We start from the raw sequence: 27,577 nt of genomic DNA on the forward strand, positions 1-27,577 counted from the left end.
TTATAAGTGCCTCTGCGCACAATATCTGCCTCTAAACGTCCACTACATGTTTAAAATGCACACTGATGTTTCTCCCATCTCCTACCATGAAGTGGCAATTCGTTGGTATGTGCTTGCAATGTTTTCATTTACCCATATCAGACACTATATTAGTGAAGCACAAACTCTGTTCTTTCGTTCCCACAATGGTACGCAAAGTGATCCCCACTAACCCACCTACTACATAACTTGTTAAAAGAAGTCACTAAAACCACCACTGAATGTATCTTAGCAACCTACAGTCACTTTCCAAAAGATCAGTGTCTGCACGGGTGTGGTGCTTTGTACGCTGCACTGTTGCTACAGGCTCTTTTTAAATCTGCCAGATTCTGCTCTGAGCCCTCAGCAACTCATCCATAAGAGGAGTGTGCAACTTGTCCTTCGTCTGAAAGGCAGGGAACGTATCTTTGCTTGACTAAAATGGCTGCAATAGCGCTCAGTGGCTGCGAACAATAAAATAAAAGCCCTGTGCCTTATGCAGAAGGCCTTCTAGTCCCTCGGACCTCAATACCTTGCACTATCACTTCCTAAATAACTGCTTGCTCCAGCTCTTCCCTCATCCGCCTCCTGCTCCCTCTGGGTCAATTGCTTCTACACGCAACCAGATGATGCTAGATGTGTTTCTTCTGCTAGGGCCTCCCTATGCAACACATTCTCTGTCTCTCTGGTCGTTGAGGAGAAGCATTGTAGGCTCTGAAATCACCTGAAAACCTTTCCATCTGCTTCTTCTTTTTCCTTTCCTCGCCCCTGCTCACTTCCTGGCTAAAAAGTATTCTGCACTGGTTCCTACCCACCATATAATCTGTGCCTCAGGCCGCCTCCCTCCCTACAGTTCCACCTATGCACTGTTTTTCTGCCAACCCCCGCACTTGTGACTGTTTTCTAGAACCCTAACAGTCCAGCCACCACTTGATGTCTACACTTAGCCTTGTCCTTGCCAGCACCGGGCGTAGTTGAATGTATTTCTATTTTTTATTGTTCCCATGTACTGCACTTTGTCCTCCCCCCTTCCCATTCACTTGCGCACACTCAATGTCAGCTGGCCTAGAGGAATCAATGGCTCTGTGTGGCCTCCGTTCCGCCTCCCTTTCCTCAGCGCACCTTCACACACTTGTATGGGGACATGATACAAATGGCACAAAATACCATAGCACAACACATCATATGATGCACACACTGCACTCAAAACAACATGATGCCTGCCACGTACCTTGTACACTTCACAATATGGTCTTCCCATTGTAATGCATGTGCTACAAATGTCGGAAAAGAGCAGTAGAGAATGTATATTAGGAACCTTAAGCGAGTGCGTGCAGTGCATGCATACAAACAGGATGCATGCCCCTTACCATGCACACTTTCACCATAGCCTCCTACATTTATCTGTACAAACAGACCTTATGTCACAGTGTTTGTAAACACACCACAACCAGCAACCACATTGCCCAATGGCTTAGCCTCCACAGTGCCAATGCTATAGGTGCCATCCTAAAAACAGCTGGATCTGCCACGTCTAATCCTCAAAGTCCCATGGCATTACCGTGCTAGAAACTGGAGGGGGGGGGGTTTAGGGAGTTTTGGAGGGGAATGTCAGAAAGGGGTGGGGATTGTGTCTTTAGGATTGTCTCTAAAAACACTTATACATTTTTTTTTTGTTGTGTGTTTTTTATGTACGTGAATTCATACATTTCTTTTCTTGTTTTTCTCTCTATTGCTCACTGTCTGTTTGCATCTCCTCCTGACATTTTCTGAAGATTAACGGTTATCTTACATTGCTACTGGATTCTCTGCAAAGCTTTGTGCAGAGTGGCAAATACAACAGCATTGCCAATAGAAGTAAATTTCCTTGGGACCACTATAAATCTTGCTGGTTATTAATGCTTAGTCAGTGCAGAACATCCCAGCACTGCACATAAAGTCGCACATGCTTCCAACGTTTATCCAACATCTCCCAACATCTGGCACGGGACAAATTACACTGGCATGCTCCCAATGTCCTCTTGGTGTTATCGATGAGAAAATCCCCTTTGCAGTAGCAAATATCTGCATCACAGCTGTCCTCAACTTTCTTAAGTAAGCAAGCAAACGTGAGTACGACATGTGCCCCAAATATAGTCCTCCAAAATGCACTACCACCACATCTACAGTACCAACAGAGGCCACACATTTGCACTTCAACCCAACTCCCTCACACCATAAAGCACCCATTCACGATAACAGGTCACAATTATCAGCATCCACCAACATACCACAGCCTCCATCACCCCTACCCACTACCATTCACAAAGTATTGTGTCACTACTAACCTACCCACAACCTTTTCACAACATTGGCCCTACTTCAACAAATCAGCACACAGCATTGTAGCCAAGCACCTTTAAGGTGCACTTCTACCATATCCTCTTCCATACTGACAGTATGTAAACCCAGCAGCCAGTGCCCACAGTGCATGACTTTTCACGCCACCTTCGCCAAGTAGACATCAAAAACTTTACCCTTTTTTGACAGTGTCCTCACCTGAAAAACCAAACATGCACGCATGGCACCTCACTTCTCCTGCTCCATTAAGTCTTAAATGTGCTCCACACCCATTCTTTACAGGTCACCACCCTCTAACTGCTGCAGAATCCAAAGTGCATTATTGCTGTGTGTGTCCTACCCATAACCTTTTTACAACATTGGCCCTACTTCAACAAATCAGCACACAGCATAGTAACCAAGCCCATTTAAGGTGTACTTCTACCGTATCCTCTTCCATACTGACAGTATGCAAACCCAGCACCCAGTACACACACTGTGTGTCTTTTCACACCACCATCGCCAAGTACACATCAAAAACTTTACCATGTTGTAACTGTGTCCTCTCCAGCAAAACCAAACATGCACACATGGCACCTCAATTCTACTGCACTATTGCATCCGGACCCCACCCTCTAACTGCTGCAGAATCCAAAATGCATTACTGCTGTGTTTGTTCTAAAGTCCTAGCCTATTGAGTGTATGGCCTACGGCCCACGGCCTCCGGCCATGCACCCAACAATCTAAGCCTTCAAAACTGTCACTGCTACATAATGGCACCATCCATTTCACCATGTCACCAACTACGACAATCAACATACACACCACTGCCACGAGCACTCCTACCCGACCTGCACACCACCATACAGCTACATCGGAAAAATTGCTGCACTTATCACAATGTAGAAACACAACACTGTCTTCTGCACCTGTGTGCACTTCATTCACATAGCATGTACGTACCCACTTCCATTCAAAAAGTAATGTGTCACTGTAAACCTACCCACATACTGCTCGCAACATTGCTCCTACTCCATCCAATCTGCACACAACACAGTATGCAAGCACCCCCCTCTACTGGATACAGAATCACACATGCATTGCTGCAGTATGTGAGCTGAAGCCCTAGGCACTTGAGAGCATGGCCTCTAACCTACGGCCTTCGACCATGCAACCAATAGTGAGTGTAATCCTTCACCAAACCCATTCCCACTTGCATGCACCCATGCAATGCACCCTGTCCCCAACCACAGCCCCCATCACCCCTGTTAGGCAGAATCAAATGCATTGTCCTTAGGGACCACTGCACACAATTAAGACTACAAGTGGTAATACAATTTCACCTTTGGTACACGCCTGTAATACACAGTAAAGTGGTAGCAATGGCTGAGCAGCCAGGCTTATCTCACGAGCAAATGAGCAGTAGTAGAGATTACACAAAGGACTACAATTACTGTGACTCAAGCAAACACTAACTCAAGGTTTCTGGTTAAAAAATATAAGTACATTTATTTTCAAACCATCTGTTCACAAAACACTTCACTTCTATGAAAATAAAGCCATACTAAAATACACTAGACACAATCAATTCCTCATGTTCAGGTCAATTCAAGGTAGTCTCAGCTAGTGTTTCTTTAGTGTCCTTGGGTCTTTGGGAACAACAGAACTTAGATGTCTATAACTCAATCCCAGATAATACTAAAGAGTATTATAAAGATAGTGTTCTTGTGAATGGTCAGGAGACACCTGCCATCAGAGACACTGGAGCCAGCATAACTGTGGTTGATGAATGTTTTCTATTTCTTATAAATTGAAAAAGTTGATGTAATTTCAACTATATTCAATAAAAAAAATGTTTTTTCAAGGTAGAGAATGTTGCTAAGGCACCCAAACACCTAACCAAGTTAGCTGGAGGCCCTGTGCAAATGGTTCCCCAGTTACCAGCTCTCATCCAGTGCAATGACATGACTGTCAGAATACCTGTTAGTGTGCAGAGTGAAGTACCTGAGAGGGTTGAGCTGGGTAACGACCTGAAAACTCTTGAAGTTTTGTCTAGGACCCCCAGACCTCACAGTAAAAGGAAGCAGAGCTCACAAGGTCTGCAAGGGAGAAAACCTTGAGAGCCTCTCCTGGGGACTTGATAGAAGAAGCTATCACCCCAAGTCCACAGGACTTACTTACTGCTATTGCAAGTAACAAAGAGACAAAGGGGAAACCCAAGTCTACCAGCAAGAAAACAGCAAGCACCCCTGTGCCTACAAGGACATCACCTAGACTGTGACTCCTCCACCAGCTGAGGCTGAGTGTGAGGTTCAACCCTGTGTGGTTCCACCAGATACTGAGGACTCAGATCTGGAAGAAGACCTTACTCTAGTTGGAGATCTAGACCCTGTTGAACATCCTGAGCTGCAGTGTTTACTGGCAGAAGGTGGACCCAACAGGGCAGACTTCAGTAGAGGACAAAGAGAGTGTCCTATTCTTGAAGGTCTTCACCTACAGACTGCTTCTCAGCTCGATGGGGAAGAGCCTGGGAAGTATAGGTTGCACTGGGAAGATGGCCTCTTCTACAGTGAACCAACTGAGTCAAACCCTGTAGACTGCAAAAGACTTGTAGTGCCTCTAGTGAACCGACTCCAATTCATACAGTTAGCCCACGAGATACCTTTGGCTGGTCACTTAAGTTGTAAGAACACCAAGGAAAGGCTCTCACTCTACTTCTACTGGCCTAAGATGGGTTCCGAAGTAGACAAATTCTGCAGGAGATGTCACACTTGCCAAACCTCTGGCAAGAGTGGAGCCAAGAATGTGGTACCCTTAGTGCCTCTCCCAGTGGTGGGAGTTCCTTTTGAGAAGGTAGGGATTTACATTGTTGGTCCTTTTGATCCTACATCTTCAGGTAACAGGTTTATTTTGGTTGTAGTAGACCATGCTACTAGGTATCCTGAAGCAATACCTATGAGAACTGTTATGGCTCAGGTTGTGGCTAAGGCCCTACTTGGTATTTTTACCAGAGTAGGTTTTCCTAAGGAAGTGATTTTGACAGGGGATCAAATTGTATGTCCCACTACATGCAAGCCATGTGGACAACCTGTGGAGTCACTTACAAGTTCTCTACTGCCTACCATCCACAAACAAATGGACTGGTGGAGAGGTTTAACAGTACTATGAAGAGCATGATAGGTGCTTTATAAGAACCCCTTAAAAGAAAGTGGGACCTTCTACTGCCATGCCTTCTCTTTCCATATCCAGTCAGAGGTCCATTGGCCCTGATTAAGGAGGGGGTGGAGAGTGTTCCTTCCGCCAAGCCAGTTAGAGTGACTGACTATGTGATAGGTCTCCGGAGGAGAATGTCACACATGATGGCCGAGGCAAGTGATAACTTGAGGACTGGTCAAGCTCTGGTCAAACATTGGGAAGACCAGAAGGCTAACATGGTTGAGTTTACTGAAGAGCAGCTTATTCTTGTTATGGTGCCCACAAGACAGGGGGCCTTGCAGGACAAATGGATACGACCCTTGAAAGTTGTGGGTAAACTTGGAGAGGTGAACTATCTGGTGGATTTAGGCAATCCTAAGGAGTCTCCCAGAGTCTTTCACACCAACCGTTTGAAGGCTTATGTCTCTAGACCTGAAATGGGAGCTTTGCTACTAGCTTCAGCTCAGGAGGAGGAGGATAGCCAATCTCTACCTGATCTCCTCAGAGGCTTACCTTTAGATGAGAAAGTGGAAGGAGTTAATCTCTCTTCCAGTGTAACATCTGACCAGCAGGATGAGTGCAAATTACTGTTAAATCAGTTTGCCTCCCTGTTCTCACTTTCACCAGGCTTGACCCCTTGGGGCCAGCATGATATCATCACTGGTGACTGTTTGCCTGTGAAAAGCAGGGGGTACAGAATGTCAGACAATGTCAGGACCCATATAAGGAATGAGGTCAACAAGATGCTTGATCTCTGGGTTATAGAGCCCTCTACTAGGCCATGGTCTAGCCCAGTTGTGCTTGTAACAAAGGCAGGATCCAACCAAAGAGATCAGATTCTGTGTGGACTACAGAGCTCTAAATGCAGTCACAAAGACTGATGCCCATCCTTTACCTAGGACAGATGAGCTGGTGGACAAACTTGGTGCGGCCAAGTACTCCACCACATTTGACCTAACGTCAGGCTATTGGCAAATAGCTCTGCCAGACCATGCCAAGGAGAAGACTGCATTCTCCACCCCAGCAGGCCTCTACCAGGTTAAGGTAATGCCTTTTGGACTAAGGAATGCACCTGCTACATTTCAGAGGATGGTCAATCAAGTTCTGAATGGGATGGAGGACTTCTGCATGGCATACTTGGATGACATTGCAGTGTTCAGCCCTACATGTAAAGAACATATTGATCACCTAGGATATGTTGTGTAGGCTCTTGAATAGGCCCATCTGACCATAAAGGCAGGTAAATGCCAAATTGGTCAGAGCAAAGTGGTCTACCTTGGACATGAGGTAGGAGGAGGTGGAATAAGGCCAGTGCCTAGCAAAGTACCAGCTGTACAAAACTTGGCCACCCCTACTACTCAAACCCAAGTGAGAGCCTTCCTAGGTCTCACTGGGTACTACAGGAACTTCATAGAGAACTATGGGACCATAGCTTCTACCCTAAATGTTATCTCCTCATTACGAGTTCTGCTTGCGGGACCCGCTAAGGCCGCTTGTTATCTCCTCTCCCAAATTTCCTGAAAAAATCAGATGGAATGAGGAGTGCACTCAAGCCTTTGAAGGCCTGAAGAAAGCCCTTTGTCATGCTCCACTCCTAAGAGCTCCTGACTACCACCAACCTTTCATTCTACAAACTGATGCTTCAAATGCAGGTATAGGTGCAGTCCTTAGTCAACTGGATGAGAAAGGTAGGGAAAACCCCATTTGTTTCATCAGCAGGAAGTTAAAGGATCCTGAGAAAAGGTGGGCAACAATAGAACGTGAATGTTTTGCTATTGTGTGGGCACTGAAGAAGTTTAGACCATACTTGTATGGATCTACCTTTGTTATTTAGACTGACCACCAACCTTTGAAATGGCTGGTGCAAATGAAAGGTGAAAACCCTAAACTACTAAGATGGTCAATCTACTGTCCTTCTCACACTCCCATTTTGCTCATTTACACCCATTCTGGACATTTGGTGTGTTCTACGAACATGTATCATCTCGCTTCCAAGCAGTACGGCAAGGTATAATATCCTTTGGACACCCCTTTCTGTTTATTTATGCACAATTTTAACAGATGGTGCAGTCAAACATCAATTCCATCTTACTTGACATTAGTAAGGGTAGGTGTACTGCCTTTACAGCACCCACATTCCATTCCTTGCGGATAGGTCGAACAGATGCGGTTCGCAAACATTTTATGTATTTTTTAAAAAAAATATTTAAACACAAACTCTTTTTCTACAACTACTGTACAAAAACATTTAAAACACACACACACACATCATTCTAAAGAAATAGCGGGGGAAGCGGACACTGAAACAAATATGGGGAATTAGGATTCAACACGGGCTGGTTATGAGGAGAAGATTTGTGAGGGGAAGAAGGGATGGATATTCGTCAAAACGTCTATTTTCCTCTTGAAGATTTGGGGATGGGTCACTAGGGAATGGAGAAGCAGGGCAGGTGCAGGTGGGGCAATGGTAACAAACTTTTCCTCTCACACAGTCCTCCACAAACTCCCGTAAACTTTTAAAATTCTTGTTCAATAAATCCATTTTCTGCTCTATCCTTTGTATCCTTTCTTCTTCTGTCTCATTTGTTGCCCTTTCCTCTTTTTTTCCTGGTCTGTTGAAAAATAAAATACATAAGTTAAATGCCTATAAAATACTGGTCACTATTTTCCATATGCAGAGCAATGTGTACCATTATTGTCTCTCTCTTCAGACATTTCCCCATGCGGGAAATACTCCTCCAGCCACTCCAAAGTACTAGCCATTTCTGAGTCAAAACAACAGAAAGAAATTATTACTTCTACACCACATACCAAAAACAGAACCATACCCATATAAAAAAAACTGACCTACACTCACTCTTTTGCTGTAATCTCCCTTCGTCCTACTGCGCCCGTCCACTGTCGATCCAGGCTGCCGAGTTTCTGTGAAGTGATTACGCTGGAGGCATCCTTTTTCATTTTTATTGTACCATCCTCTTCATTCTACATGGTTATTAAATGTATCATTTTCTTTTCCCAGCTTCAGGTTTCCATATTTACTTATTACTACTTATAATATCTTTATGTCCTTCTTCTATGTTGCACACTTTTTGTATAAGGCAATAGTACATTTCAGCTACCCTCGCCTCTTTGAGTAATGCTGATCCTGCCCGCCCCCGTCCGCAAACAGGCACTCAGTCCGTCCCTTTCCAATATCAATAGCGAGGGGGTTCTGTATGTTCTATGTTAAATGTATGTCAAGTAGTACATTACACTACATATCTCTCAAAATCATATGATTACAGTGTATATTCTGCACAACTACTTCATTGCCACAATGTCATCCTTAAGTTCCACCTTCCAAAAACCTGTACAATTCCCTACAAAAAAAACTTTGTTAAAGGGACGTTATGGCTACGTTGCCCTCCCAAAAACCAGTAACATTCACTACAAAAAAAACTTTGTTGAGGGGACGTTATGGTTAAGTTGCCCTAACAAAAACATGTACACTTCACTACAAAAATACTTTCCACCTCCCCTTTATGCTTCAAATTAAAACCGAAAAACCCCTGAAATTCGACAGTTATGGTAAACTAAGCCCCCAACCCTGCCACCGCCCCTGTGCACTGCTAACACTAACACCCAGACCATGAAAGATGTCATCTCAAATGTCAATGATGACATCAATGATGACACCACTTGTTTAGCCCCTTTCTTTTCCTTCCCTGCCATCCATATATATGTAAATTCAGTAAAAAAATTCACTAAAGGAATGTTATACTTCACAGTGTAATGAAACACCACTGTACATTCCCCCATTATAGTAAGCTAAGCAACCATAACTCGCGCCATCTACGTACATTGCTAAGACTAGAACCCAGGACATCAAATATGAGATCACAAATATCATTGATGACATGAAGTGTACAGGTTTTTGTTAGGGCAACTTAACCATAACATCCCCTCAACAAAGAAAGTTTTTTTGTAGTGAATATATATATATATATATATATATATATATATATATATATATATATATATATATATATATATATATATATATCCAAAGCAAAAAACGAACTGTAGAACAACAGTTCACAGCGGCACTCCTCCATCTCGCTTTTCAAGAAAGGTACGCCACGCAGTCATTCATTTGAAAAAAACGTCTTTTATTCTTTTGGTGTGGACATTCAAGCACACCCGTGAAAAAACACAATATATATATATATATCAACACGTGATAGAAATGCAACTAGAATATCAGTATTTTGAGTTTAGAATATGCATCTAATTGATTATGGTAATGCTCATTTGTGTGTGAAGTAGTGACATTAATGCCGGAAAGTAAAATGTTGTTTTACTGTTTATTATTGTCAATTATTGTGTGAAGTATTGTGAAAGGTTTTATGTGTAAATCAATTCACAAATAAGTAAATAAAAAATATGTTGTTTTAGTGACCAATTGTTTATGAGAATATAACATTTTGGTGACTTCCCTGCAATAAAGCTGGAGGCTACCTTTGTTTGGATTTGACTTGGCGTCTTTTAAATAGAGTTTTCATACAACTCTCTGTTTATGACCCAGAATTGTGTGGTGGGAGGTAGGGGTTATGAGACCAGCAATGTCAATCACACTAATTAGTGCTTTTAATTTAAATGTAATATATATATATATCATTACAATACTCAGTTTATCAAACTTTGAAGGATGAGGAGCTGGGGATATTGCCAAATATTGTGAAGTGAAAACTGGCCTCATGTGAGAGGGTAGATTTTAACCTGTAAACTGTCCACATATAGGACTACTGAAATGTACTTGTGCTAGAAATGCACGGTCATACATATGCCCTGTACATTTCCCATAACGTTATGAACACGTTTATTAATGGACCTTTGCACTTATGAACACTGGGATGTATGTTTCTTTTAATATGTATATATATAGGTACTACATAAGTAAACATACATTAGGGATATGCATATGAATGAAAGAGTTCAGTGTTAAACATCATCATAGCAGCCACGCACAATGGGATATGTTTGTGTATTAGGTCATACATAAATGCACAAACAGGTTGAGCATATACAGTGATCAACTAATGCTGATATGTAACTCTGTAACGAGCGTTGAGCAATCAGACATCAGTTCGGAAGTATACTTTGCATGTACAAGGCTGTGAAAGAGAAACCTTTGAAAAGGTAGCTGTGAGTAAAATCCCAGACATTTCAAACTAGAGCACAGGGAACTGGAATTTAGATGTACTGGTAGTAAAAACAAAACACATACATATCAAGCATACTCAATGAGCTCTTAGGGCCTCATCACGAGTTGGGCAGTATCCCGCGTGGGATACAGCCCAACCTTATTTGCATTAGTGCCCACCTGTCCGGTGGTATTACTGCCGGATCATGGGTTGGGCGATAACTGTTATTCCCCATTCCCCATTCGGTCCATTGGACCCGATGGGGATTTTTTTGTGCAATTACCGCGCGATAATACTGCCAGCAGTAATTGCGCTGAAAATTGGCATTTTTCCGGTGTGTTTGCCCCCATCTCTGAGTTCGAGACGCGAGATTGGGCGGACCCTTAAATGCGGCAGTAACGCTGTTACTGCCGCATTTAAGGGCTACTGCCCCCCTCGAGATGAGGCCCTTAGTATTGATGTTGGTTACTGTGCATAAGTACAGCGGACATGGTGGCAGACCTTTATCATTTAAACAGTGCTTAGCACATGGGTAATGTATTGATGGTTCTGCCTCTGTATGAATGAGCATATGTGCTTGCATTGCCTAAGGTATCATAGTTCCCTAGATAATGCTGTGCTCATTTTCACCCCAATGAAAACTTTGCTCCTTTGCCAAGGAAGCATTCATAATTGCTTTCCGCTGTTCTTTCGTAATAGAACAAGCATTCTATTAACCTTTGTTTCCAGTAAACACGCATAAGAAGATTAGGGTTCTTCAAACCATTGGCAGTCAGAAGCCTTACATTAATAAAAGATTTGACAACTAGACAAGTATCATTGTAATGTATCCCTTCCTTCTGCAAAACGGAAGCTCCTAAACAGCGACTCTGTGGCAGGATCCTACCTTATTATCGATGCCCTTGCATGGTTCACATGTGGATTTAAACTTTTACTTGATGAGTCTTAATGCCACAACATCGGCAATGACACAATACATGGCCTGAGGGCTTGGGTTACATCATGACCCTGTCTGACCCTAAACCTGCAGCTCTCCAGATTTTTGGGACTTCGATTCCCACGATCCCTCACCATTGACTATGTTGCGGAGGGCTCATACGAGTTGAACTCCAGATCATCTGTAGAGCCAAAGGTCGTGGGCTCCTTTCCTAGGTTATTACCACACCAGACTTACTATTTGAAGCTCCGTTACAACATGGGCAACAGATTATGTTAAAGAAATGAATAAATAGTAACTTGTGTTGGTATTGGACCAGTATTTTCAGTTTTGAGATGACTCCTTGAAGCTCCTGGTTTTTAAAGTTTCTTTCATTTCAGTGAGCACGGTGCAGGGATACGCCTGGCATTGGCCTATGGGCTGTGCCTTTTAATGTCTAATCATGAGTTCCTTTAATCGGTCACTGTTCCGAAGAACAAATTGTGCAGATTACAGATGTGAACATATGTGGTCATGACCTGCCTGCGGAGTATATAGGACAAGACCAGATCTGGACATTGTGACCGAATGTCTGAAGTCTTGTGAATCCACATCCTGAGAGTTTGTCTGTGAAGCCCATCACAATTTTAATGTGGCAACCATCACTGATTGGAAGGTCTTGAGAAGCTTTGAATGGATGCCACTCATTGACTTGGATTTGGTACGCTTACCTTCACCCCAGTTTCTCATTAATACGGAGGGTCTGCTTCAGTTATATGTAGTTGTGATGATGAAGATGCCTGGCCTGAAAACGGAATGAGAAACCCTAAAGTGTACTGTCCATGTCCCTCCTATTGGACAAAACCAGAGATCTGCAGCTAACAAACATATCGGCTGCAGGACTCTTGTCTTCAACACAAATCTTTGCACAATGTTCAATGTGTCATTGCCATACTCTCGTCTGGCATGCCACCCCCATTCAAACATAGGTAAAGACCCCACTTCACTGATGCCCCTCCTTCTTTATGAATTTTGCCCCTGAGAACTCCTCCTATACCTTTTTGTTTCCATTTCCACCCTTCTGCCAAGCTGCCATCTGAATGAGTCAATTTTCCCTGGGCTCCCAGTGCAGGGGCACCACGGGAGTCATTATGAGTTTGGTGGTATTCCGTCGGTAAATCCGGCGGGATAACACCAAATGGTATTACTGTTCCTGCCGCCTTACATCCCGAAATTACCGGGATATTACAGGTGGTTGGAAGGGTGGTAAATACCCATTCCATGGATTCTCATAGGACTCAATGGAGGGGGTTGGCGGTGGGGGTTGATTTACCTCTAGCTCTTGGCTGGAGGCATATCAAGCAACCCTGTGATGAATCAACTTTCAGGGCACCAGTGGTCCAGGGATGAATATCAGTTTCTAAACCATCAATCAACCCCACACCTCTAGTACACCGGAAGGGATCTGAACAGATTGGAATAAAAGTAAATTCTAAGACCTCCTTGTCCAATTTTGGTAACGTGGACGGAATGGCAGACTTATCTTTGTGAAGTCGTGGATCATTTGTTAGTTGCAACACAGCGAAAAATACAACTATTATGCAATGATAAAAGGGACTCTCCAGTCAAGGTTGTATAAAAAGATCTACTTTATTTTTACTACAACCGACAGATATAGCACACTACAATTACAACCCACACTGTAAAGGAACACAGTGGACAGACAGTTTCACAAAGGAATGGGATGCACTCTGGATACTGACAGGAGGTAGTTGGTAAAGTAATCAGTATTATAGTTCAAGATTATTTGGTTTCAACACCAAAGGGGCAAAGGGTCGTAACTGTCTCTGCGGGCCTTCCGAGAAGGACCAGGGGTGCAGAACCACAATGTGCCTGGTACTGAAAAGAGCGAGGCTAGATAGAAATCTGAAGGCTGTCCAGCGTGTCAGCTCAGGGCCAAGAATTGTTGTCTCTGTGCTGGTTGGTGGATCTGGAATGCTGGTCGAGGTGTCTCGGATGGCTCTTGTGACTGCGTCGAGACAACAGTCAGCGGTACAGCCAGATGCCGTTCGAGGACTCAACTGTCTCGAAATTGTCCTTAAAAAGATTGATGCTGGATGATGCTTGTGTGGCACTCCTCTTAGCCTCTTCGCAGGGCTCGTTGTCTTTTTTAGGCAGATGGCTCAAAGCTCAGGAGAGTGATTGCGGGCAATGGCCTTGTCCTTTGTCCAGAGATTCTCCGGCACTTCCCACCTAGGAAGCTTGCTGTCAGAACCTAGCAGGGCACACTGTGTGCTGGCTGGGTACCGGTTCTGGGGCTGCTGAACAGGTCCTCTGAGTCTGGTATCTCCCTCTGTGTCCTGAGAGATGTTTAGGGGAGGGATCTTGCTTCCCTCTTGGTACTCCTGGCCTTCCTTCACTGGCGGAAGATGTAAGGTAGACTGTGCCTTCAGCTCGGGTCCAAATGAGTCCTTCTTCTTACTCCTTGCAAAGTCTTCAGATGATCTGATCAGTGAGGAGCTCAGCCCACCTTAATGAACCAGTCCTGGGTCCCCTCCAACAATCTTCAGTGATGCTTCAGGTCATAATCAGAGCGCTTGGCAACAGACAGGAGGAGATGACAATATATACTTCTAAGTCCCACCCATCTTCCTATCTTCTGTACATCAAAGTGTCTCCCTAATAAACAGAGCCTTATGCAGCGCTTGGTCACAACATGGGCCTCCTTTGAAGTAGGTGGTTGCAGGCAGACTTTCATCTCCTACAATTCACATACTTCCCTGGTCTGAAAGGAGTGGTTCCAGACAGGACATTCACTGCCCTTTCATACCAAGGAGGGGTGTTAATACCAAGTTGACACATTGCATTACAAAGAGGGGTTGGTTGCTGGTCTCCATTTTCACTTCATGCAGCCAGGCCTTCCCTGAGGCCTGCAATTTTCAGTATTGCCACCACCAGCAAGGTGTAACAATGGAGATGCAAATCCTTGGGGCCTTGAAATACTAATCAGGCTGCACATGGCCAGAGGCTTTTGATGTACCCACAGCTGTCAGGTGTCAGCTACACATGACAGGGGAGGGCAGTGCTGGTAAGATGTGCCCTCCCAGAGTACATTACTATTTTTCTGCTGTGCAGTGAGCGTGGAAAATATGTGCGGGAATGGCCCCACATATTTTCTGGAGGTTGATCTCCCATCATTCATTCTTTTTAAATAAACAAAAATCAAAAAGCACAGGTGAGCTCACTCTCCTTGAGCGGATGGTCGAATTCCACACAAACCCCCAACGGAAAACTTGTACTTTGCTGTTGAGGAAAAGTGTCAGTATACGGAAATACCAGCACTTTTTTTCCAGACTGGCAGATTCCTAATGGCCCTTTATGTCTCTGACTTTTTTCTTTTCATTCAATGTTTTTTTTCTTTACAAGGGGACACCCCGTGGTGGATTTTTAAAAGATATTTTTAAAATGTCAATCGAACTTTACTTTGTAAAAGTGCTGCCATGCTGGTGAGCGTCCTCTTGCATCCATCTGCCTGTTCTTGTCGGCCACAATGACCACGGCAAAGCTAAGCCACCTAAAGATAATCGGCTATGAAATGAACAAGCCACCTTAAGCTTAATGACACCACAGTAGTACCTTCAATCCTGGGAATACCTCTCTGCTTGTGCTTCAGCCACAGGACATATTTGCCCCCTGACTAGTATGCTGAAACCTTCATAACTACTGCATCCTTCACAAATAGTTCCACGGTTGCCCCCATAAAAGGCGGAGTGGACATTACTCTGGCATTCCTCTCTGTGCATCAAACCTTAAGAGAGTTCCCCTTAATGCAAACTTTGGCTGATAACCCCACTTAATGAAGGGTTCCAGTTTTTGGGGAATTTCACATTTGTATTAAGAAAGAGAACGTTAACCTTGTAGTTGTGCTTGTCGTGTGCACAGAACATGTGCGCTGCACCACGCTTATTTTATGGACATTATGAACTCTGACAACTCTTATATTAAGCAGGGGTTTTCACTGCTCATCTGAATCAATTTAGACATAAGCCACATGTGTTGCATTGCTATTGTGTGTGCGGGATTCCTAGTGAACGGCAGTAGAAGGCGTGCTGGTCAGCAAAAGGCTGATTGGGCTCTGCCTCCCCATCCCCATGCATTCACTCAGTCATTCACCCACTCATCTCAGATGAATAGGGCCTTCACTCAGTCATTCAACTACTCACCTTAGATGCATAGGGCTTTCACTCAGTCATTTACCCACTCACCTTAGATGCATAGGGCCTTCACTCAGTCCTTCACCCATCCACCTTAGATGCATAGGGCATTAACTCAGTCATTCACCCACTCACCTTGGATGCATAAGGCCTTCACTCAGTCATTCACTCACTCACCTTAGATACGTAGGCCCTTCACTCAGTCATTCACCCACTCACCATAGATCCATAGGGCCTTCACTCAGTCATTCACCCATTCACCTTAGATACAGAGGGCCTTCACTCAGTCATTCACCCACTCACCTTAGATGCATAGGGCCTTTACTAAATCGTTTACCCACTCACCTTAGATGCATAGGGCCTTCATTCAGTCCTTCACCCACTCACCTTGGATGCATAGGGCCTTCACTCAGTCATTCACCCACTCACCGTCGATCCATAGGGCCTTCACTCAGTCATTCACCCATTCACCATAGATACATAGGGCCTTCAATCAGTCATTCACCCACTCACCTTAGATGCATAAGGCATTCACTAAATCATTCACCCACTCAGCTTACATTCATAGGGCCTTCCAGTTCCTCCATGCCTTGTGTGAGCAGATCTTGTTTTATTCTTTGCATTCCGGTACTTGGCTTTCCCTTTCTCAATGTTTAATGTAGGACGACAACTCCCAGAATGCAAAGAAAATATTCACTCATCCATTGGAACACGGTATCCTTCTGGATGCGCAGTCAACTATAGTACATTGTTAACAATATATATGGGAATAATACCCTTAAAAAGAGCTTGAGGTACATTTGTGCACAATTTACTAACTTGAAAATGAACAAATCTCATTATTTTATTTGTGTGTTTTGGGATTTATTGTCGTGGCTTTTGATTGTTTTAAATGTACAGGGTTAGAGCAGGAAAACACACAGGCGATGCATTCCGTTTATGCGGCGGTGTGCACAAGGAAAGTCCCATGGCAACATGCCTGTATTTTCTTTTACTTACCTCTGCCAAAAGACTCTTATCTGCTTTTCAAGCCATTTGTTAATGAGTTGGCTGTAATGGCGGAGTGACTTGAGGAATTGAAAAAAAAGGAAATAAAAACACATTCTGATCGTGTTCCACAAAGTTCTGCACCAGAGTGTTCTTTCCTTAAGAACAATTCCAGGCTGCAGGGCCCTCCCGGTGTCACTTCTGTGGTGGCTGCCATTTTATTCCGATAATTGGAGAAATGAGGGCTCGGATCCTCTCCGGCTTCCAATGACTGGGGGCATTTTCCCCCTGATCAGAAATGACACTGCTGCTCCTTAGACGTTGTCAGAGCTATTCGTGCCGAATCATAGATGAATGTGTCAGCTGCTGCCTCGCTGTTGTTAAGCAAGTCTATTGATTTTATATCTCTAGGGGAAGACGTGGAATCTTCATTATGAATATCGCAGGGAACTGACTGGTGACGCGCTGAGGAAACGGTAAGTTCAGTTCATGCTCTGCGCCTTTTTGGAAATGTGGTCATTCCTTCCAGATTCTGACCAAACTGAAAATAGAATGTTAAATGACGACAGAAGTTATTGTTTATATTGTCAAAGGTTGGTCTGGAACTGGCTGGGAAAATTCCTGCATGGGTTGCGTTGGTTCGGTCGAATAGCAAATGTCAATTAGTAGAAAAAAGACAGCGTTTGCCCACCACAGAGTTGTATAATTTAGGCTCTTTCAACAATACCTGCCAGCTGCATACAGATCCCTCCCTCCCTCCACCAACAGTACTGTGTTTCTGTATAAACAGAAATTCGGGCACAATCCTGCCATAAAGTGCTCTACTGCTCTTGAGTAAAGTGCTCTGTTGCTCTTGAGCTAGGATTGCACTATGAGAAATAAAATAATATAAGGTGCTTCTTGCATCCTACTCGCTACCAAGTGGCAGGGGTAGGTTGTAGTGCCAAATGGGGGGAAATGCAATATTATTTGACTATTTTACAGGAGGTGGGATGGCGCATCAGATTCTGAAAGGTGACCAGGGAGTGTTGAAGACCCCCCATTCCCTTCTCTGGGTCCACCACTGAGGTGCAGTACCATGAGGCAGCAGACATGCCCCCGTCCCAATCCCCCCCAACCCCTCGACTGGCATTCTTCAGAAGGGATAACACATAACACACACTTTGATCCTTTTGGCCAACTGCAGTGCGTTTTAGCCTGTTTGAAATTCCACCTCCTCAATGTGGTTCAATGGGAAGTTGCAACCTGTGTCCTACATCAATTACTATTCCACTGGCTTGCAGGAGTGTACGCAGAAGTGTATGGGGAAGGGGCAAGGGTTATATCCCTTATATCTCTCAAATCGGGGTGGCTTGATTCACTAAAGATGGTCTGCTGCAAAAGATTCAATAAAACTGAATGAAACGTGGTCCCTTTTCAGTCTTGAAATCCCCCCTATGTTCAAATGTGTAATGTTGGCCGGACTTAATAGACCCAAAGATATCTCTGTGCAGCTTCCATTCCATCGTCTTTTATTCCGCTTGGGTCATTAGAGTATACTTTACCTTCACCAACATCACCAGGTCAACTTCCCAAAAAGAGCATCATGGAGTGATGGGTCTACGAGGTGAGAAGGGGGCATGGGTGTTTTGCTTTTAATCACCCTCTTAGCAATGTTTTTCAGTTTTGCTTGGAAGCAATGAGGCAGTTTTGTTAAACATTTATTCAAGAGTGTAGACTGTAAATGGTTTCACAAAATGGTTAAGAATAAATAAGAGAGTCCTTGGGTGATTGGTGGCACAGCTTATTTGTCTCAAAAGTTGCTCTACTTTTAGTTTTGCCATTTGTTTCGGATTTCTGTGGCCATGTAGAGGCGGAGGCCTATGGTGGGCTTCCTTTAGAAAGTGTCTCGTGTGACTACATCCTTTCGACATAAGACGGAGAGCACTTCATTGCTTGTGAAATGGTGACACGTTCCACTCCCAATGATTTAGCTTAATGATCGACTTGTGCTAGAGATGAACAGAGTGTTGACACAGTATTCAGAAGCAAGGTAGAGACTGTATCCTGAAAACAAACAAGTATGCAGTACTGTTTTGGCAAATCGATATTTCAAGAGTTTTTTCTAAGTCACTTTACGGCTGGATGGTGGATTGTTTAAAAAATATGTTCTAACGTACAGATATAGGGCTCGATTCATGGAATATTTTGCACGGTTCAGAGTGTCTTTGCCCTGCTGGAAAGTGACTTTGCACTGCTGGAAAGTGACTGCACTGCCGACACAAACTTTGATTCATGGAACTGTGCAAGGTGTATTTCTGCCGTGCAAAGTCATTTTGTACTGCAAAAATGACTTTATACTGACTTTGCACTGTCTCAATAATGAGGCGTCTGTGCCAATAGCACTCCAATCCTTTCTCATCCAGAGGCTCACAGAGGTGGCAGTAGAGGGCGCACTTCTTTCCTATGCAGACTACACTCCAGAGGGCCCTCACTGATGGGAGATGCAAGACTCAATACCCTCCAGACTGAACATTCTTTTGAAGAAGATGCTCCTGCTGAAGACCATTCTTTTGAAGGTGAACGGCTGGGGAGGGGGCTGCTAGAGCTGTCTATTAGTGACCTGGAGGGAGACTTGAGGCTAAAGGTGGTCGTACAAGTGGTTGCAGGGGGAGAAACAAAGGAGATGCTGGGATGCAGGGTGTACACAGGATTGTACGCGGAAGTGAAGGGGGAAGGGTTACAGATAGGTCCTACTCATATACAGAGTATACCGGGGGAACGGGCATGTTTGGGACAGATGAGTAGTGACTGTGTAGGAGGAATATATACTTGCTTGTTATGCACTGGATGGTCCAGGGGCTGAAGGGAGATGGGGGGACTGCTGCACAGAAGGATACAGGGGTGCAACGGGATGCCTCAGAGTAGGTGTAAGGGGGGATACACAAAGGTGGCATGCTTCTACAGGAGGTGCTGGTGTGATTGGCCATTAGGGGGGCATGCTGGCACAAAAGGGATCGCTGGACAGATAGAGAAGAGTGGTGTCTGTTTTCGGACTACACAAGAATGTGTGCAGTGTGTCAATGGAAACAGTGAGCCCCGCGACATGACACATATGTTATTAGCGTTCTCGAGAATAGATGGGAATTAGGAGGGATGTGGGGGCTGTACTGTGGGACTGTACATGTGTGGTGCACTATTGGAACATGGGGCGGTGCAGGGTATGCAGATGGGTTTTTTGAGTATACTGTGGGTGCACATGGATGCTGCTAGCAGTGTACTTTAGTCGAATGAGGACAGAAGACTCCTGGCTGATACACAAGCATGCTATCACCGTCCTAAGTGTATGTGCTGACAGATGCAGAGGTTGCTGGCAGTATTTAGTAGAAACACTTGTGTACAGGCGTTTTATAAATGTCATATCATACATAAAGGGCATCTATGTCTGCTGCTTGCTTAATGAGAGTTACAGAGGGTCCCACACATGTAATTGGGCCTGCATTATAGGACTGGTAGAGCAGTAGTTGTTATCAATTACTGCAAGATGCTAAGAGCTATCCATGTACACAAGGCTAATGTGAGATATGAAGTGGGATGGCTGTGCCTAGAGGTTTGGATTATGTGGCTATACAATAAAGTATTACAAGTATATGCCGACTGTACCCTTTATTGTGTATATGCGAGTGTCTACTGCTGCTGCATTAGTCTTATTTTAAGCTTCCCATCAAATACAAACATGCACACTGAATATGTACAGCTTAAGTGCTGCAGTGGTGCATGATTCCCTCACAAAGAACAGATAGGCTTGGGCAGCGTTTTGGTTTCTCATGCTTCCCTCACACAGTGAACTGTTGTATCAGGGCAGTGCGTGCTACCTGAGCACGTATTTACATTGTGTGCAATTACATCCCTGAATGTTCTCAAAGTCAGAAAGCAAATTATACTGTGTAGTGCATACCGTTAAGTTCATCTGCAGGTATGGTGCAAAGTTGTCCACATGTCAAGCCTGCATGGATATACTTTTCAGGCTTCAGTGGTTGGCAAAATACTTACCATTGGGAGTATTCATAACTGTGTATAAAAGAATTTAGAGTAGCACAGTCATTCCCACCAAAAGGGTCATCATGACATTCTTATATGCCGTTGGGCCAGTTCGAATGATGGTATTTCTAGCTGAAACAGACAATGCTAGGATTCCCATACGTTAGGGAGTATCTAAATGAATTGCCTCCTTCATGGCATGTTCCCTCACTCTTTGTGTGGCATCTCTCAATGTGTACCACTTTTTATCCTCGGTTGGCCAATCTGAGGCCTTAGGATGCCTACGGTTACACCCTTGGACCGCTAGTTGTAAGAAAGACATTTGAACCTCTCCTCCATCGTCCTCATGAGGAGGACCTACATGTAACATTTCTTGCACATGTGTTTTCTGCATCAATGGCAGAATCTTGGCGGTGTCTGTGGCATCTACACAGAGACCTGCCACCCCTCCATCAAATAACCTGAACATCCAGCTTAACAAAGATTCACCAGCCCTGTGTTTCAATCTGCTAATGATTTCCCCCACCTCTTGCTGAGAATAATCCTTGGGGATTGTCAAATCCACAATCCACCATCCACCCTCTAGGATTATTCTGATTAGGACCCGCTCGTCTGCGCATCACGGGTTTAGCTGTTACCTCCTTCCGACCAGATTCCAGCCTGGGCAAAACCTCAGGCTCTGACCCACTGTCTGTACTGGTGCTGTCAAATACATCTCCATACCACTGGTCGCTGTCCCAATCAACCCCTGCCGAAGCAATCACAGGTGTCGCCTTACGAGAATTCACTCTCCCTCTCCTCTTTCGATATTTATAACGAGCCACCATCACAGCAGCTTGCTTGGCTACCGCTTGATATTTGTCTCCCTTATCATGATACAAATTCATTTGGAACTGCTGCATTAATGCAATTTGTTTTTCAGCGGACAGAACCTTTTCCAATCTCAGGATACCTGCCTGTAATTCCACATTCAGTTGGTGCCCCTTTCAAAAAGGCATGCAGCAGAATCCAACCTCTTCTACGTAGGGACAAACACTCTTTCCCTTTTTCTATAGGCACCTGTTGCAGGCAGCCCACCACTTCAGCCGGACTCACCTCTCCTATACTTGTGTCCCAGGTCTCGCTTCTACCTGCACCACATGCCCAGGTCTGTGCCACTTTTTCATAATGACCCTTGGTCCACCATGGAAAAGTCACTTCAGGACAGTCTCCGCCTGTGGAGCTCCTTTTTTCCTAAATAGGGAACTCATGTTATCAAATTGATATCTCACATCCCTATCGTCAATACCTCACAATACGCACCTATCACCGTTCAAGTTATTGACTCTGTTAGACCACCACTATAAAGTTCTTAACTTAGCAGGGCTCTTTGGTAGCAATATTAGCACAAAGACCCTGCTTACAGCACCAAAGCGTTTTGATATTTCTTGATCCTAACCAAACAAGTCATTGGACACAGATAAGCAAAAAATCACACTTAGACCCTTAGTCATATGAATAAAAAATGGCTTGATACAGGTCTGTTATTCACTCTTAATACATACACACATAACATATAGTCAATTATACATAAACATAGAAAAAGAGCTTCACCGTTAATATGGTTGCAGAAAGCACCTTCATCTCAGCCACCACAACACTGCTTAGTCCCAGAGCAGGTAGTCAGAGAGATCACTCGTTCTAACGGGGTCTGGAGCGGTGCGTCCACCCTCTCAGCGAGACTGTATCACCCTGGGGGTCCAATTCTATTTGCTTTCCCAAGAGGAATACCTCTTCTCTTTATGGGGGGGATCCCCGCCCCCATTGGTTACCATACTGCCCTCGGCCAAAGAGCAGACAATAAGTATGAGGAGACAAGAGTGGAAAATTCCAGCTAGAAGTGGAACAAACTCAGCATCTCTTCCTTGCCTTTTTTCCCAGTACCCCTTATCACTGCACCTGCAGAATGCTACGACTCCCTTTCTGGCTCATCCTTCAGCGGACAATACAACAACAATTCTCCACCGTTAGTTCAGCTGACATCATTATGTGACCTTGCCTCCACTGCAGAAATGCACGTCTTCTTACTAAGCCCACAAAACCGTAGGCTTTCATTGCGGTAATGGAAGTGAATGTCCAAAATGGCCATGCATCGGTGCCATGTTCTTTTTTAGCTCATTTTGCACACATGCACTACAACCTATAAGGATTTGATACCCAGCTCCTTAGGCTTTATCATCAAAAGTAGCCTGTACTTCCAGAAAGACAAACGCTGGTTATCCACACCCTTCACAATGCTCTGCTGTTCTCGGTCTAGGCCCCTGCTATAAACAATTAAATAAATCAATTAATTAAAAATGATGTATTTGTTGAGTGCAGGTTCAGACTTTTCTATAAACCATCACCCAAACGTCCACTCTGAATGGACAGTGCAGGACTTTTCTGGGGCCAAACGGGCTGAGTTTGATTAATTGGTGCATTTTATTGTGCAGTTTTGCTCAATCTTACTGGCCTAATATAATTTGAATTTCTCTGTTTGTCATAAATCTTCTCAAAATTAAGCCCTGGGCACTTCTCAAAAATTTTGATTCAAAATGGCATGTCTGACCATTTACAAGTATGGGCCACAAAACTTTCAGTGCCTGGGTCTATTTTCCGTCCCAGTCCGACAATGTTCAAGTGCGCCATGATCATCCAACGTCATTAATATATGCCCAAGATCCCAAACAAGGTTCTCACTCTTAGGGGGCCACTGGTATCATGGATTGAGGTCTCTTCAACTCCCAATTCATAAGCTGCATTAAGAGTAAATCGTATGTCCTTTCAGAGGGCTCAGAACTTAGCCCCAGTTTCTTTTGCTGAATCTTAGTTATGTCATGGTCTTTCCCTCAAAGCACCATGAAATAGGAAGCAAATGACAAACTCAGAGCAGCAATTTTAAGGGAGGCAAAATTGGAGATCACAAAGCTTTCTGGCCTCATTATTTATTGCAATACTCACTACTGGGCGTAACTAGAAAGGAACTTACTGACTGATTCTTGCACTCTTATTACTTTGTGTTGTTTCTTGATGTTCATAGTTTACGTTGTACTAAAAACTATTACTAATGTTTCCATGACAAGTATTTTGCTCTTATGAAATCTATTATATGTTTTAATTGATTGAATAAAGATTAAAGGCTTTCTTAGCTTGTTACATTAATGGGGCTTGCACACTGAAGAAAGAAGTATCCTGACTCACTGACGGACTTATTGCAATATCCAAATTGAATAATTTGGATGGTCCCTATGATCAATACAATTTTTTTGTGGGTTGAGCCTTCATCAAATGTTGACGGAATATTACATTGGCCCTCATTCCTAGGTTGGTGCTAGTCATGGCGCTACTAGCGCCATGACTAGCACCAATACCGGTACCGCCACCGACTTGGTGGTATGGGGACTTACCGGTCTATTCCGACCATTGCAGGACCGGTAAATCCCCATTTGAAAAGCCATTCCCCATTCCCATTTGAGCCCTCATAGAGCTCAATGGGAAGGCGGCAATAACGGTACCGTAAATTACACTACCGTTATTGACCCCGGTATCCCTTTGCGGGTCCCGTCCTTAACGCCTGCTAAAACCAGGCATTAAGGAAGGACCCGCAAAGGGACCCCGGAATAGGGTGCAAAGGGATTACCGGCACCGGTGTCATTACCAGTGCCCGATATCCCTTTGTGCCCAGCTTGTAATGAGGGCCATTGTCACATAACGTTCCTTGATATGAATAAATCCCAAAATAAAATTACACATTTTGAATATTATGAACCCAAGATGCTTCTTCTACTTTGCCCTGCAATGCTGAGGCGAGGGATGGAAGAGGCAGCGAGAGTGTAGCTAGTGTAAGGGGTGAATGCGTGAGATGTTTGTGTGATTCTGCGCCCTTCACTGACCGGGAGGGTCACCTGATCTGCAATTAATAAAACCAATTTAACGTTTTCTTTGTTGACTTTTGTCAAACTCTAAGTATTGCTATTTCTGTTATGGGCGTAAATGTGTCTAAAATGGCAGTCGGGCTTTCTTCTTCGTGAGGTTTGCCAAATACATGTTACTTGCATATTCGGGCAGTGTTTGTTCATCTTTTTTTTGCGGATTCATGTGAGGAGAGTTTTGCCAGCTGCTTTAGAACATTAATATTTAAAGGAGTGACGCACACATTGGTACATGTCATACAGTTACTGAAATGTGATGGCATTTTCAGAAAGGCCATGAACAGTTGTTGAGAGTTTGTAGTGTCATGCACTTTTGCCAATCCCCGCAGGGAACAGCCGGTGTATGATTGTGAGGCCACCAACATTTGCAAAAAGACACGCAACTGTAATGTCCATGAATGCACTTAGTGAGCGTGGTTTCCTGCAACCGTCAGCTGATCCCAAATGTTTCTGTTGTATGCGTCTCCCCGCATTATAATAATTATGAACGGAAATGTGGAGCAAACGCTTGAGGGATTGCTTGTAAACATACTTGGACTACTTCAGCGTACCATTGCTACATGTGTTCTCATGTGTTTGGCATCACAGACGGTTCCAACCGCAACCGCATCCGTCCAGTCCCACCACAGGAATGGGGCAATTTTTCACATCGTCGCTGCATGAGATGGCCTCATTGGGTCAGTGAGGTTCAGATGGAGTCTCTGGAGACAGCAATTAAATGAATACGCGCCATTGCATGAGCACTCCACTTAGTGAGGGGAATCAGACTCAAAGATGTGTTGGAAATAGCACTTCAGATTGGCTGCCAACACCTAGGCACAGCATTTCTATCACGTCTCGCCAAACTTACTTAAATCCGTCAAGCTCCTTGCAAAAAAGGAGGAGTCTGGTCTGAGCTGCAGTGGCGTCGCCAGGAATCAAATTTAGGAGGGGCACAGAGGGGGCCAAAGACAAAAGTAGGGGGGCACAGACAAAAGTAAGGGGAGAACATGGTCACTGCTCGTTTAAGGTGGGGGGGAGAGGGGGGGATCAGGGTTTCATAGGGGGGGCCCTGGCCCCCCCAGGCCCCTCCCTAGTGACGCCACTGCTGAGCTGCTGGACCTCAGCGCTCCGCTCCCTGTGAGGGACAGCATAGATGCCAATCTGGAAGAGTATATCACATATCTTGCTTTTGAATTTAAAAAAAAACCTAGTTCCTCTTTATGGAGGCGAATATTTGAGTTAATGCTTAAAATAAATATGTATCTTACTATGCTATTCCCTGATTGGCAATAATTACTATACAGTTGGATGTACTAGCACAGATTTGACAGATGTATATAATGTGCTGTTGTATGGATAAATAATTCCGAACAGCTTGATGTCAGAATGGTGTGTTGTCACCAAGGCTGGACTGGCGCATCACATTTGCTCAGGCACCAATATAAACTGGGGCCCAGAATTGCATACGTCAATTCATTCATTTTGTGACAGACTGTTTGAATGGTACCCACTTGGGGAGTTTTTGGGTCAATAGTGTTGCAAATTGTGCATTCTGAAGACTACCTGCAGAGTAACACTGGTCAACACTACTAGCTGCATGGAGAAGTAACACATCAAACTGCCCCCCTTTGGCCAAAATGTAGGCCCACTTTCACCATAAAACTGCCTTACACTATTCTGTTGGGCCTGCAATTTACGCGCTGCCCTATTGCCCTAGTGGTCATTCGAAGCCTAGCTGTCACATTGAGTCAATCAACAGCTTGGTTTACATCAGTCCCTTTCCTAATACGTTCCCAGAGTGACTCATTATTGCAGAATGCAGCTCCTTTATTGAATGGGTTTACATTTCTATAGTTAATTAGAACTGGTCATTAACTACATCCTTGCACTAGGATTATGGCAAGGAATGTATAATGTTTGAGTTCATGTTAGAACTACACAATGGGCCTCATTACGAGTCTGGCGGTAGCCGTGCCTATATTACCAGTATTTTTTTTTCCCATGCACAGAAATAGGCAATTACCGGGTCATTACTGCCTTGCCGGACCCGGTATTTGCCCATTCTTGGGCGCTGTAGAAAATTCTTCCCCATTCCCATTGAGCCCTGCACCGTTATCAACGGTCCCGCTTCATCCGACATGCTCTGCTCGCGTGTTCCGAAATGGCCGTCAGGTCAGACCTGGCGGCTGCAATGGCACCTGCGAGTAGAACTCGTAGTTTGCCGGTCTGAGAACTACGGTACCGGCCGGACCGGCACATTTTTAAGGAGGCCCAATGTGTTCAGCTTTTTTGCTGTGTTTATTGTAAGGCATTTATAATGGACACTGTGTGATGCAATATTCATGAAATAATTTGAACATTCTTTTCATTAACAATGGCAATTGCTAGCTCTATAGTCTTTGGCATAACTCATTGACATGCAATGTTTAATGCAAGGTATAAATTAAGCAATACTGCATCACAATTTGTGATGCAATGTCACAGGTTTGCTAATTACTTTGACACTTCTTTAGCAGTGTTGGCTATTCAAGTTAACAGTTCAAAGATTGATTTGATTGCCTTCCCTATGTTAGAATCACTCACCAAATACTTCCTTCAGTTCCAATGAGTTTAAAGAGTACTGATAAAATGTGACTCAGCTACTATCCATCCTTTCACTTAAGTCCATCTGTTCCCATTGTTTTAGAGATAGTTGTTCCAAATTATATATATATACATTTCTGAGGCTTGTGGAATCTGCTTAGATCACATGCTGTGCATAGGCCGACATCTAGTGGAAGCTGCAGAATATTA

General features: G+C 44.1%; 1 protein-coding gene across 4 annotated transcripts in view; it reads left to right on the forward strand.

Moving 5' to 3' along the window:
• PLCB4 (phospholipase C beta 4) overlaps positions 1–27,577 on the forward strand; it is a 1,535,154-nt gene that overhangs the window by 115,752 nt on the left and 1,391,825 nt on the right. For all 4 annotated transcript variants that reach the window (XM_069608295.1, XM_069608297.1, XM_069608296.1 and 1 more), the window contains exon 2: positions 17,244–17,308. The gene's annotated coding sequence lies outside the window, so the exon portion shown is untranslated. The remainder of the gene's footprint in view (positions 1–17,243; positions 17,309–27,577) is intronic.

The sequence above is a fragment of the Ambystoma mexicanum genome, chromosome 4q, assembly GCF_040938575.1.
Source record: "Ambystoma mexicanum isolate Mex_15411 chromosome 4q, UKY_AmexF1_1, whole genome shotgun sequence".
Taxonomy (NCBI): Eukaryota; Metazoa; Chordata; class Amphibia; order Caudata; family Ambystomatidae; genus Ambystoma; species Ambystoma mexicanum.